This window comes from Falco cherrug (assembly GCF_023634085.1).
Source record: "Falco cherrug isolate bFalChe1 chromosome 17 unlocalized genomic scaffold, bFalChe1.pri SUPER_17_unloc_1, whole genome shotgun sequence".
NCBI lineage: Eukaryota > Metazoa > Chordata > Aves > Falconiformes > Falconidae > Falco > Falco cherrug.
This window is the reverse complement of record NW_026599279.1, coordinates 172,258-187,215: the sequence shown is the minus strand read 5'-3', so window position 1 is coordinate 187,215 and position 14,958 is coordinate 172,258. Positions and strand designations below refer to the sequence as shown.

General features: G+C 49.8%; 1 pseudogene; it reads right to left on the bottom strand.

Annotated features, from left to right (window-relative positions):
* The window catches only part of LOC129734815 (hydrocephalus-inducing protein homolog), a 62,596-nt pseudogene that overhangs the window by 15,792 nt on the left and 31,846 nt on the right, over nt 1–14,958 (bottom strand).

Below are 14,958 nucleotides of genomic sequence, written 5' to 3'. Positions count from 1 at the left end.
AACTCATCTACCATTAGATGGTAAAGTGAAACAAATAACTTTAGGTGTGCCAACATTGTGTCCGATTTGGAAGAAATCACCGTATAGAGGATCTCTAGAAAATTTAGAACTGAAACGAACAAAGAGATCTGAGACAAATGATGATACTTGGAATGAACCATCTACAGGAGTGAAAATTGGCTGGGCAATTGAATCACTTTTAAATCCTATAGCATCATATAGAAACAGAGCATGGCTTTATAAGTTAACTGGTCAAGTGGAAAAATTAGCAAACGTTACCAAAAAGGGGTTTAAGGAATTGAATATACAATTACAGGCGACCTCTAGAATGACTTTACAAAATAGAATGGCACTAGATATGCTCCTACTTAAAGAACATGGAGTATGTGGATATCTCAAAGATAAACTGGACCACTGTTGCATCCCCATTTCAAATGTCACACAAGATGTGGAACATGATTTGGATTTATTAGATAAAATTGAAAAAGAAACAGAATCAATTCAAGAAGATATGTCAGAAGACTGGTTAGGGAAAATTTTTAACAAATTAGGAAGGAACTTGAGCTCTTGGATACAATCCCTAATCAAAACTTTGTTTCTGTTACTGATTGTCTTTTTGATGATCATGTTGGTATATGCATGTTTGAAGAAGCAGTTTACCAATAGAATTGCAATCAATCGTATGATCATGAGAGAAGTACCAACCAGTCCACCAAGGTATAGCCCACCACCAAAATATGTTGAAACAAATGATATGTAAATAATGTGAAAGTATTGAAATAATGATTTTCAACACTTTCAAAGGGGGGAAATGTTATAGATTTGCTAATAAGTTAAGATTGATTGACTTTATTTGATTGATTATTTGATTTTATAAAATCAATCATGTAATAGAAATATAAGAGGATGGGGAAATGTTATAGATTTGCTAATAAGTTAAGATTGACTTTATTTGATTGATTATTTGATTTTATAAAATCAATCATGTAATAGAAATATAAGAGGATAAGAAAATATATTTTAATGAAACTTATAGTTATAGTAAAAAGCGGCTATAGAAAACCCTCTGTACAGCCCCGTACCAAGGCCAGAGGAATTGGTCAGAATCACCTAGTAGGAATGTTTAGAACTTAGATAACAGACTTAAGATTTGAGATGATTGTTTATATGTAACCTAGGAGGATGTACTAAAATGTCAAAATGAGAATTTATGTGAACTGGGGAGAGTCGAGTGAAGCAACCCATAGTTGCCGGCCAAGAAACAGTTACCTCAAGTGGCAGGTAATTCCGGCAGGGGGAGATCGAGACCACCGACTCACATACCACCTACCCAAATCGTACCCCAGACCCATTTCCGGACCTTTCTAACCTTTACTGCGCAGAATCGGGTACGAGAGGAGAGTATGTTAATGATTTATGGGAAATCTTACGATTATGCATGGATATTTAATGAATATGTATGAATGAGTTCTATACAAGGTGTATGATTTTGAACCATGGTGTGCGTCAATCGTGAGGGGACTCACTCACGCACCCGGCCGTCCATAAGAAATGTCTGCTTATCTACATCACATTGGTGTCGGTAAGTTCTTCATTCCGAGATTTCGGTAACACTGCCATCCCATTCTACTCTTGTACGGAAAGCGAGTAGCACAAGGAGCAGAAGATAGCCCCAGAAGTTGTACACAACCGTCACTGTGGCTTTTGTGCAAAACTATTCCTCTATCCTTTGAGCTCCTTTTGTGTGATACCCACCATTAACTAAAGCTTAGGGACTGAAAGTTGATTTCTTTTTTTATAAAAGTCTGCTGCTTAGTCATTCCAGAATGTCCAAACCAACTTCTTACTGCAAAGAGCAGCCCACGTGTGCCTAGATCACAACTCGGAAAAAACCCTCCTGGAACAGCCTTTTCAGTGATCCCTGACTTTGGGCTTGCAACCGTGGCACGGGGATGTTTGATCACATCCAAAGCCAGAAAGGAAGAGCTAGGGAGCTTTTGCTGAATTCAGTGGTTTTTCAGTGGATCCAGCCGAAGCCCAGCTGACAGCAGAGATGAGTTACACTTCACAGCTCAGGCACGCATCAGAGGGCTGTGTACTTCTATTGCACAGACACCCGAAAAGAGGCAGTACTGGGTGCTCGCTGTTCAGAAGATTTTTCCATCTTGCATCACATGTGGCCTAATTTTCATTAAAAACTTGATGTTCTAAACCATCAAAGCTCTTAGGAAATGACAAAGATTTCCAAGGGACAAGTTTTGCCCATAATCATGGGTGAGGCATGCCCCACGGCCACTATCATCAAAAAAAATCAGTGGCCATTCTTTCCCTTCTGCAGCAGGCCCTCAGCCTCTCCTGGAAGGTCTGCGGAAGCTATCCTTTCTTCTGCCCCACCATTGATGCTGGAACTTTAGGAAACCCTGGGAGTTTTACGCTCTCTCCTTCCAGGTGAACCTCAGAGAGTGCTCTCCTGAAAGGAGGAGGAGCAGAGTAAAATACAGACCATTCAGGACAGCCGAGAGAAAAAGAAAGAAAAAAGAGAGTATGTCCCGCTCCTCGCTAGCAGCTGGGGCTTCCAGGAGCACCCAGCCGCTGGCCAAGGCCTGGGTACCCCGGGCTGGGACCGTGTGATGCTCCCACCACAGCATGTCCCAGAGCACATGGACCAGGGCATGGAGGGGCCGCAGCCTCCTTGTCCTCAGTCCCAAAGCCACACCTGGTTCTGTGGAGTGAGAATTCGGATCTCAGTCGGGTTAACACCTTGGCACATCATGGAGGGATTACAACTCGGCATTCAAAGAAACAGGGGTGTGGGTGGCCCAACAGCACAGAACTGTTTCCCAAGTCCCTAACTTCTGCTGCTTTCTGGCACTCATATTTTTGCCCACGGAACGTCCCCAGGTTTTGAGGTTGGTTTTGAACGTGATTCTCAACCAACCACATCAACACAGAGATCCAGCTTTACACGATGTAGGACACGGCAAGTGAAGGAAGGATCAGCACTTAGGATTTTGCTTCTCCCTGCAAAAGCGGCTTAGAAATGGGTTTTGGAAGAAATCAGATGTAACCCAGTACATTTCCATATCCAGAAAAAAACAACAAAAAAAGAATTTTAGGTGATTGAGCCCCCCCACCACGTGCTTCCTTCCAGCACTCACGAGCCATGGCTTTATTTGCATGAATAACTAAGAAAGTTCATTTTGAGCTTAAACAAAACAAATTTCAAACCACTTCTTAACCGCTGGCTTTGCAAGTTGCACAGTGCTGATGAGTTCTGTAAATCACCTGATCCAGAAGCGTTCGGCTAAGCAATTTATGGAGGCAATTGCAAAAACACACATGGAGGCCAGCCACTTCCCCGTGGGGCTCGAGATCCAACTGCAATTTCACAGTGCTGCACTAGGGCAAAGCTTCTAAATATTCCCTGCAAGGGGCACACGCTGTCTGCAAATCGTCCTCCAAAGGGATCTGTGACTGGCATGCAAATGCACGAGGAAGGCTGTCACACTGCTCAGAGTCGTCAAGAAGCAAAATTAATGACTCCCTAGTTAAAGATCACGGGTTTCTTCTTTAAACTCTTTTTGCACCCTGGGACAGTCTCCACCCTGACGATACAGCGGCTCAGCTCTGTTTTGTGAGGGATGGGGGGTAGGTGACCTCCTTGAGGTCCTCTCCCAAGGGGCCCATGGAAGAGTTCAGATCTCCTGAGGGACCACGAGGGTTTTTCCAGAGCAGGCTCCTCTTTCTAAACACCGATCGCTTGCCCAGCTCTGTTTCCTGTAACTCCCAGGTTGCATGTAAGTAATTTTCCTATTTCTCTGCCACAACAACAACAAAAGCTCTCCAGGCACAACCCCTGGAGATCCCTGCAGCAAAGTGATGGACAGCCCCACCACCACAGCAAAAATCCCAGGGCCAGGAGCACAGCGCTGAGCCAGGATTCCCTTGGGAGCAACTTTTTAAATCAACCCTTTCCTTCCACAGCTCTAACAACTGCAGCTGGCGGCCAGGAAGGCGGTTTGTTAACACGAGCCCTGGTTAATTACTGTAGGTGGCATTTGCCAAGTAAACCCTGCGCAATTACCGTATCAATAAAAAGCTGTTTCATGGCCTTTGTATCTGTCAGCTTGGAGCAGTAAGGAATGGCTCGAAGCAGCTGGGTTAGTGATCTCAGCACCCTCCAGAACGGGAGCCTGGCTGCTGGGGACCACGGGCCTCGCACCTCCTTCCTCTTAGATGGGGAAAACCAGAGCGTTCCCTGGATGGAAATCTGACAGGGACCTCCCACTCCTGAAAAACACCTCAAGCAGCACCACACGGACGGAGAGGAAGGACAAGGTAACCTGAACCACGGAGCTTGCTGCAGGCATTCCCTGCCCCGTGCCAGCACAGCAAGGCCATCACCTCTGTAAGGGCAAAGGCGGCGTAACTCGGTGGGTCAGTGATAACCGCTCCCAGAAAAAGACCTGACAGCACTTCTGTCAGCCGGGAGGAGCATAAAGCTTGTCTAGCAGGCTGCTCGCACTCTGACTTCTGGGGAGGGTGCTCACCCTGCTGAGGGCAGCGAGCCCTGTAACACGCGACCCAGATGAAGCAGAGACTTGAGCCACGAGGTGACGATTCCCACGCAGGGACAGCAGCACACGTGTGGCACGTTCACAGACACCCTGCGCTCAGCAGGGCTCAGCCACCTACGGTCTGGCAGCGCCTGGAGCGCGGGAGGTGACCCAGGGGCAGGGAGCACGATTCACTCAGCTCCTACCGCCTCAGGAGCCCGATGGTGCATCCACGTAATAAAGGCTCATCCTGGAGGTCTATAGGGGCTTAGTGCTCGTCCACCAAAGCTCTTCTGCTGTGTACCTCTCTGCCTTTACAAACACCTTGCAGCACAACGAATGCATGGTATGAAAGCTCGCTGCTTTGGCTGCTCTGGGATCAGCGGTCGGAGCCAGGCGCGCTAAGCCCTGGCTCTGCACAGACCAGCTGGGAGCCACGGGGACAGCAGGAAGGTGCTGGCACTGCCCTGCTGACCACCGGCTCTTCCTAGGAATTCCGTGGGAACCAACTGGGCTGGAAGAGTATTTGTGCCTCGCCTTTGCTGTGGGTAGCAGGAGGAGGAGAAAGGAGCTGTACCTGAGATGTCGCAGCAGACTGTTGATACACTCTGGCTTCTCGGGGTTTGAAGATCACGTAAATTTCAACTGAAGAATTTGGCCAGACATCTCCCTCCTAAGACAGGAGACAACAAACCATTTACCTTCAAACGCTACATTTCTTGTTTTCAACCACAGCCCTGTAAGCCTTTATTTAGAGCATCAATGACGAGCAAGGAGCAAACAACACTTACAAAATGTGTAAGACTTTGGAAGCAGCTGTGAAAAAAATTAAGTCCCTTACCTTAACTAGCACCCGGTAAAGGCTTGCCTTTTTTTTTTTTTTTTTTTTAATTAGGGCTATAATAAAGGAACTAAACTGGCTGGCTTCGGCATATCAAGGATCTCTTCAGAAGTGCCAGCTGACCTAAAGAAAAGATACGGTTTCCCTCCAAACCTTCCCTTATATCCCTGTGTCACTACAGCCATGTGAACACGTCTTCTCAGATCAGAAGAGATTTAGCAAGTCAAATGGATTTTTCCATTCTTAGTTACAAAGACAGAAAGAAAGAAAACCATGCCTGCCTTCATCATTGCAGAAGAGATCTGTAAACCAGCTCACAAACAAAGGCAAGGTCCCGTCAGGGCTGGCTACCCCGGCCAGGGCTCACTGTCCAAGCCTCCCTCTGCTTGCAGGCAACAACTGGCAGAAGAGGAATATCAGGGCTTTGCAATCTGCTCCAGCTGCCTGCAGGTCTCCACAGGGGGTATGAGACATTGCCCATGACACAAAGCCCTAGTTGTCCTGGCCTCCTCCCGTTCCTGCATCACCGCTGCTGTCGGAAGCGGAACCGGAGCTGGGTCAGTGCCCACGTGGCATTTCTCTGACACTAGAATGTGATCCTGGCTCAAAATAACCCAAACCGAACACCAAAATGGTGAACTTCCGCTGCACAAAAAAAATCCAGCTTCAGCAAGAACCTGGGAGAACCCTGCAAGCGTAAATCTTCAAACAGCGAGGGAGTGGCGATGGGTCCCTGCAGGTGTTATTCCCAGCGGCCGAGGCCCCAGCGGGATGATTTGCCCAACACCACCGAGACCACGGTGATCGCTGCAGTGTTGCTGGCATCTCTCTGTACGCTGTATAACTCACCAGATGTCCTGCCATGCTCCAGGAAGCCAGTCAGTGGTGCAATAAGATCCTGGTAAGGGACATATCTCCCTACATCCAGGGTGCTGCTGGATCCCAAGGCACAGTCAGATGAGACTGCTCTAAGGCATCAGAGGAGACAAGCCTACGGACGAGCAGCACAACCCATCCATTCATATGCACCCGCACAGCTCTCTGCAACAATCCTAACGCAGCATTATTGATGGAGCCTTGCACTCATATCCTCACTCCCAAGAAAACCTGCACCAGCAGTTAACAGACTCAAACCTCTTGAGCTTCTGACATGAAATCACCATTCTCCAGGATTCAACGTATTTGGACAGAAACTTCAGGCAGTACGGCCACAATCAGCTTCCCTGTATTGTCAGTGAAGCTGCACGCCAGACTGTTTGACTCAAAGGGAGAGGGCAAGAAGAAATCATCAGTTACACATTATTCTACTATTCTGTGGCTAAAAAAAAATTGTGAAGGACATGACTGTTTTGGGAAACCTTTGTCATTTCTCCCTTCATTACTGCTGTATGTCAGACCATAAAACTGGAAAATATTGTGACCTATTTCTCCTGGGAAATGAAAATAGGCTGTTGGAAAGGTTCCTCACATTCCTGCTACCCCACGGGGAAGAAAGAATTGCTGGTTAAAAGGATACACTTCACTACTCACCCTTGCGGGCTACTGCTACACAGGCGTACCAGCCCTAGGACACGGCAGGAGCCAGCGGTCTGCCGCGGCTAGCATATTCTCCGTAAGATGGCAGTTGAGTCAGATCATGGAAAACTACCGTGGATGCTTGCCAGGGCAGAAATGCAACTATGCAGTGCTGTGAACACGATACTGCAACACTTCTGGCTTAATGTCAGCCTCAGGCAGGCTGCAGCTGGCAGGTGGCATAAAATACAGACGGTGGATGTATGATGATCCAGCACAAAAACTCCTGCTGTTGTGCCCTGGCTTTGCTACAGCATATGCCAACGTGATACCCGAGGGGACGGCACACCATGACTCACCGCTACAGAAGTGACCTCAATAAGGAGACCAACCATAAATAGATGCAGATCCTATTTCCCCTCCCTCAGCCCCTAAATAATGCGAATCTCCTCAACCTCCACCAGCCTGAAAAGGAAAAAGCTGGTCTTGGAAAGTGGGGCACCACCAACTGTCGGCCTGCTTTGTTTGGTGGAGGGAGAAGGTGATCCATGGAAAGGAAATCACTGCTCAAAGCACACCAAAACCCCCAAAGGCAGAGCTGGCAACACAAGTACTGAAGTGACTCCCCAAAGTGCATCCTGTTAGTTCAGGGCACTCAGGGAAAAGGCAACGCCAAAGCCAGTATCTGCCCCTTCCCACAAATAACCGAACCCACAGCGAGCGGAGGGATGGACCATAGCTCCCACTGGAGATGGCGCCTTCTGCCAAAAACCAAAGTGCTCTGCAGTCCCCTCTCATTTGGATGGGGACCAGCTGGGCACCTCAGCTGAGGTGGAGGTTTGCAGGAACAAATATCGCTGTTATCTCCTGGCCCAACCTCTGCACCAACAGCAGTAGCACTTGCGTAACCTGCACATCTTGAAGACCACCTCCATCGGCTCAGAGCTGACACGTGGCACTGAGGAGTCGCTACCAGGCAATGACAAGACAGTGATGACTTGTCAAGGTAAGAGCAATGATTACAAATCCTTTTCCTCCCTTTCCTCTGGTTTCCATTTCCAAGGAGTCAGCTCCCACGTGTCTGTACTGTGACTTACAGCTAAGCTGTGGTGGGGAAGGTGCAGCAAAAAGCAAGGACTTTGTCCTTTGAGAGCCACCTGGGCTTCTACCACAGATGCTTCTGCTGACATACCATGTGTCTTTGCAAAAATAAATCAACTTTGAGATGCACTCAGGAAGTCAGAGTTACAGAACAGCTTGTTTCCCACAGGCTTGGACGGCTGCTCAAAACGTTCATGGTCACAGGCTGACTGCAAAACCGCTCCTCCTCTTTTCTCTTATTATTTTCATCAGCAAGTTAACCTTATACAGGCTGAAACAGCCTGCTGCAGCTTCCACTGAGAGCAACCCCTGGCAGCTAACGGCCCGCTTACACAGCAAAGCTGCTGCACAAACCCTGCAAAGCCACCCTGCCCAGAGAGCCTTTCCAAGGCTATCGTCCCTCCAGCGGCCTCCTAACCTCTGGAAACCTCCAGCCACTTGTTCCAAGGGTTTGATTCTTTCTATAGGGTGCTCCCAGGCACCACAGGTGATAGGTGAGAAGAGCAGCCGCCGCTTTTGGCCAGAAGGTCCGAGGCAGCAAGGTCCCAGCTCTGGTGGGGCCCCTCCAGCAGATTTACACGGCGCTGCAAGAAGGGTCTCTGTCCACGCTACAAGTTACGGGACTCTCACCGGGGAGAAGGTTGTGGAAGTCAGCAGCAGTGGATTTTTAGATTTTACATTTGATAGGAAAAAAGACTAACATTTGATGTGAAGACACCCGTACGCCAGGGGGGAAGACAGACATCAGCAAAACTATGAATGTGAAACTCATTGGTCCATAAATCATGGAATTAATGGAAATCTAAAGACTGATAATGCTGAACCAGCCAGGAGGGGAACGACTCCTGTAGTATCCCACTTACACCCAGTCCTAAGCAAACTGTAACATCAACACAGCCATTCAGGAAAGGTTTCCACTCAAGACTTGAGGCCAGGCTACACTCTGGGTCCGTACAGCGCTACACGGAGCACCAGGACTCAGCGGGCAGCCAGGCTGCTGGACCTCACCCTAATGCACTTCAGGAGCCCAAGAGCAGGTTAAGCTCGTTATGGAGACCTAGCCCAGTTGTAATGAAGCAGGAGCCCTGGGACATGCTCCAAAACCAGCTGGCACAGCTCAGGCGATCGGCTCCCGCTCTCTGCAATATCCCCGCTGCTCTGACACAGGCTCTTGGTCCCATCATGCTGCTCTCAGCTGCAGTGGTGTGAAACTGCAGCTGTGCTCACATGGGGGGCTCTCAGCCTCATTCGGGCTATAGGAGTAACCAAGAAGAGAACAAGATCCCCTTCCTTAAAAAAAAAAAATAATAGTTTCACCTACTATAAAAGAAAGAAGAGGCTCGGATTATTCTAGCGTTTGCAACAGGATGAGAAGGGATTTTGCATTGCTCAGGCAGCAGGCATTCTTCATCTCAGACCATGCAAATACTCAGAGTCAGGGCTCTGTTTCGTTGAAGGACATGAGGTTTTGATTGCGCAAACACAAAAGCAAAAAGTTTTCTCCAAGTCTGCAGTGAAACTCAAAAAGTTCGTTTAAAGCTGCCAGCCTTGCGTGCAGGCTCACAGACGATGCTGGGAGGGAGAGTCACACATGGTATAAATCCAGATTATATGAAGGGATTGGTCTTTCCGTGATTAAACGGGCTGAACTTGGCCTCCTTTCCATAGAGGACCTTTTCATTCTTCAATAGGTGAACTAATGCCCATGGTTAATCCCCATACGCTACGTGTAAGGCCTGCCCTTATATATAATAATCAGTACCCCTGAACACTGTAAGGACACTTATGAAGTGCCCTTAATTTACAGCCCTTGCAGCAGAGCTCAGCTTTAGGCAGGCTCTCGCCGCCTGCCAGGAGCTCACTGTTTAGAAACGCTTTTTGCAACAACCTCTCCCAGCCTCACTAGAAACCTCATGTCTTCCCTCTCGGCACATCAAGACGCTGACGCGGGTATCTGCCAAGTGACCTCATTCAGGGAGGAGGAGGAGGAGGAAGAGAGGTTCTCAGCTATTGCTTACCACCGGCTCAATGGCAAAAATATCACTGGAGAAAAGCATAGAGTCTTCTCGCACCTTTGCCCTCTGGTTCTGGAAGGCACGGGAGAGAAGGGAAAGGCGTTCTTGGAGCGTGGGGTCCATTGCACGCTGCTTGAGAAAAGAATCCCTCTCATTCTCCTCCTGCTTCTGCAGCCTGAGACAGCCCCTGCAGCCATGGGGAGACACAAACCAAGCAGATCATTTAATAAACAACATATTTGCAGAGACTGTCGCGTAAGCGCAGGAGCAGCCACGCACTGGGGGAGGAACAGCAGGAGCAGCTCAGCAAGGGGCTGACCCCAAGCCACGGGGTCCCAAGCAGATCAGGTTATCACTTGTTCGCTGGCACGGCAGGTAGTTTTACGCCACACTCACGAGCTAAGAGGAGGTTTTTGAAAGCTAGCAGCCCTCAGGAGAGCCTCCTGGCTCAAAGCTACTGCCACGACTAATGGACAACCCACCAACACCCTCAGATGGCTTTTCCTCCCGTAGAGGTGCTCTGGGGAGATGGATGAAGATGAAGGAGCACACACTGCAGTGCTTCGCTGGCAAGGGGAGAGCAGCTGGGATTCAGCTGCAGGTTACCAGCATCACTCTTTTTTACCTTCCCTTTTGGACTGGCAGGGATAAGCAAACTAGATCTGCTCCACTGCCTACACTGCCATCCAGCAGAGGATCCCAGAGCATTTGAAAAGCCAACTCACGGACTTTCAGGCATTGCATCACTTCAGTGAAATTAATGGGTTTATATGCATGAAGACAGAGGCCCCGAGAGGTGAAGGGACTTTGCCTAGCATCACCCAATAACGAAGGCAGGACCAGCATCTCTGAATGCAAACCCTTACATCCAGCCTTGAACCACTGCAACATTTTTCTCTTTTTGGCCTTCTCCACAGAGCTTTGACACAGGTCACCTCTCCCTCACTCGGTAGTTGTAGCAGCAATCATTCTAGTGTTTAAAGCTCGCAACCGAGAGGTGAGAAGGGAGCACTGCTGCAGAGCACTTGCTTCCCAGCTGGCACGTGGATGTGCCCCCTTCACGCTCCAGTCCCCTGGCCACCAAGGACCAGCAGGTGACTACTCGAGGGCGATGAGGGGAAGGCTCCATACACAGCACATCAGGGCAACGTGGTATAAACAGGACCGCAATCACCACCCAGCTAAATTCCAATGCATTTAGAAAGGAAACACAGCCATGGACATTACTAGCAGCACGCAGACAGAGCCTCGGGCAAATGCTGTCACCAGTGCCAAAAATACTTTCTTTGGCTTGCTCCCTGTGGAGTGTCATGAGAAATGTTTTTCCACGGCTGACCTACAGCGCTGTGCATGAGGGGGGCTTCCAGGCACCGAGATGAGCAACCCTCAACTAAGCCTTCATCAACAGACAATAATTCCATTGTTGAATCCCAGAAAGTCCTGCAGGAGGGAGACAGAGCAAACCCCTGGGTAGACCTTGTGATGATCCAGGTCTTTTGGGGTGACAGCCAAGCGCAGGGTGCTGAACTGCCTCCTCCCATTGGAAAGGTCCTCTCTGCTCTGACATCTCAAAAGCTTCTGCTACAGCAGCACAGAGGCCTCGGAGCTATGACCACCTCTAAGACTGCAAGTAAGGAAGAACAAAGCACTCTGCTCAGAGTACAGAACACGAGCTGGCATAAGATCAAGTGCCATTGGAAAAAAATGGGTTGAAGTTAACTGTGGGGAAACCTGGTTGCTTCTGAGGGGAGAGAGGATCACTCAGGGTCCCATCTGAGATAGGCAGGTGGGAAGAGATGCTAAAAGAATGGCGCAGGGACGTACTAAGAGAAGGTCATGAGACTTTTTCTGTTAACACACTGATCTTGCACAGAAGTCACACACTGCGCAATTAAAAACAGAGAAGAGTGGAAAACTAGTTTTGGCCTTCAAGGCATTTCTGACCTAATTACACTGAACTTTATTTGCTCAGAAGCCCTCAAAAAGTTCTCCAGCTGAAGGCAGTTTCCTGACCAGCTCTGGGTTCAGACTAACTCCTATACACCTACAGCCATTCAGCTCTGAGAAGGCACACAAGGACTCCCTAAATCACCCCAGCTTTTAAGTGTCTTTTCCAGTGCATCCCCTTGGGCTAGAAGTGTTTCCCTGCTGCCCCAAACGGAATTTCAAAGCTTCAGAGACACCCTGTGGAGAGCCTGCCCCACCTCTCAGCACCACGAAGACACAGGTGCTGACGCCCAAAGGCACTTCCAAGTCCTGTGCTGCCCTGCCTTCCCCGCAGAACCCTCCACCTCCGAACTCTCCGAGCCCCGGAGAAGGGGCAGGGATACCTCGCTGTGCTGGAAGCCGGGACAGCGCAAGGCAATTCAGCATCCTACAGCCGGATGGCCTCAACGTTCGGGGCCAGCAAAGCACCCTGCCCTGCGCACTACTGGACAAGAAGGCTGAAGAAGGTTGCCATCTTATCAAAGCTGGAGGGGAAGAAACTGCAGTGAATATCACAGCAGGTACGCTGCCTGCAGCTGTTAGGTGCTACCGCTCAACGCAGTCCCAGGTAAGGAGTGCCGACACCTTCCTCAGCCTCACAGACCCTCTGCGAGCCCAGGGACCTGGCCTCACTGACTTAGGGCTCCCACAGATGGGAATTTGCTCTCCGAGGAAATGCAACCTTTCCTCCCCAAAACATGAGCTGGAACATGGATGGAACCGGAATGGGAAGCACTGAGCTCCATTACCCTGAAGCCCAGGGGGGGACACCCTGGTGTCGTGGATGGTTTACTTGTCCTACGCCATTCAAAAAAGCACCAACATCCCTCTGAGGCCGTACGTTAGTTTTACCCTTGGGCAGCCTGTCTTACTGAAATGAATCTTCCCAACGAACCTCAGGTTCTCCTGATCCTCCCCTTCTTGACTAACAAAAGCCTTCCACTGGAGTGGGCTATGACTTTACTCCGATTGTGGATGACCACGGATCTGTGGTTTGACAGCGTGATGTAGGTCTTCCCAGCTGTCAAGGAGTTCCTGTCTAGCCTGATGTTGACATCTTCAGCGGCTCCATGAAGGCTTGTGTGAATATCTTCACCTGGAACAAAGCAAAAGCGAGACTTTGCTCATCGCCCTTGCTGATGGGAGTACAAGGAACAGAGGAAGCCACAGGGAACAGAAGTGTCACAGCCTTTAGCTGTATTAGCAGTTCCACAGATCAATACCTTTATCACAGCCTGATAGCTGCATGTGTACAGCACGAGGATGTCCTGGACACCACCTTAAGCACCTTATTTCTGGGTGGGCTTGTGAAGATTTATCCCCAAGGTGACCCTGTCTACAGGGGGACTTTTTCAGATGTGCCCAGGTGGCCTTTGGGTTGCCATCCCACTCGGGTCCCAGGGAATTCTGCATCTGAGTCGTTCAGGTGACTCTCAGGAGTCCCACCTCGGTCACGGCTCGCCCAGAGTCTCCTGCAAGCACGCCACCGGGGTTGTGTCTCTCCTGATCCCTTGTTGCCAACAAGCCAAGGTGCCTGGGGCATGTAGGCAGAAGAGGGAGGCAAGCAAAGTGACAGCCCACGGCAGGATGGGATGCAGATGAGAACTTCACTGTGTTGGAGCAGCAGCACCCTCACTTGCTGTGTGTCTGTGCAGACAGGTCGGAACGAGACTGGTGGGGCACGGCCCACGCCAACCTGCCCATCACAGCCCTGCAAGCCCATTTCTTCTGCCTGGAGCCTGTCGGTGCCTGTGCCTGAGAGTGCAAGTCTGCACCGAGTATTCCCAAGCTGTCCCACAACCCGAGCGAGCACGCCTTTGCTTTCCACCTCAGACCAAAGAGGAGAGAGCCCCTGACTGCACACAGCAGCCGATTAACGCCTGGAGTCTTGCTGGAGCACCCGCCAGCACTTCACCCTCCAGAAGAGACCCCCACCAAAGCGCCCCTCACTGCCAGAGCTTCCAAACCTTCATTCTTCCCAACCAAGCAACTCCTGGGAGTCAACCATCTCAAACTTGAGCACCGAGCCTACTCTGCCTGTTGCAGGTGAGGGTTTCCAGGTGAGAAGCAAACCACAAACACGAGACATTCTCCGTCGAAATGGCACTTCTGTGGAGCGTGTTTAAAGCCTCAGAGCCAGCCCCAGCTGAGAAGGGCAGCGACCCGGCCATCCCTGGAGAGCATCCCCCTGCCGAGGCAGAGCCTTCTCCTCGCTGCACGGGTTACAGCAAGGCAGCCAGGGGATGGACCTGCCTTTCCAAGGCGGCCACGCAACAGCATGGGGGAGAGCTGGCGGTGTCCTACACGGACTCCTTAAACCCTAAGCCGGACACAATGCGGCGAATCACAGCCGTGCCAGGAGAAAGAGAGCCCCTCTCTTGGAGGGAGGTTGGGAAGGAATCACCCTTTAAACAGATCTCTGCAGCCATTCCCTCACCTCCACACATGGAGAGTTCAGCCTTCGTGCCTGTATAACCTCAACTTCTCTGCTCTTAAGGGAGCCCAGGAGGAGTGGGAGGGATTCGTGGCCAGAGATGAGTTATGTTGCGAGAGAAACAGCGACGTCTCCAATGACTGGACAGCCTGCTTTCTGGAACGGACAACTTAGCGTAGAAAAATAACTGAGGTTCAGAAGCGTTACAGAGGCAGGTGTGCTTTATAAGCACTGCCTCCCCCCTCCGCTGAATCCTCGGCGTACGTTGGCAAGCAGAGGAAGCAGGACCCAAGAAATGGGAGACATGCACAGTGCTTTGAGCATGTACAACTCGGGTTCATGGAAACATGACATGAAAAATGCTCTACGAGACAACAAAGTACTGCAAAATGAACTCCACGAAAACTATCATGATCTCCCTGTCTAAACCCATGGCCAGGTGGGTCTTGAAATAATGGGTATAGTTCTGATCTTAAAAACCAACCTGAAGCCTTTGAAATTTAATCGTTC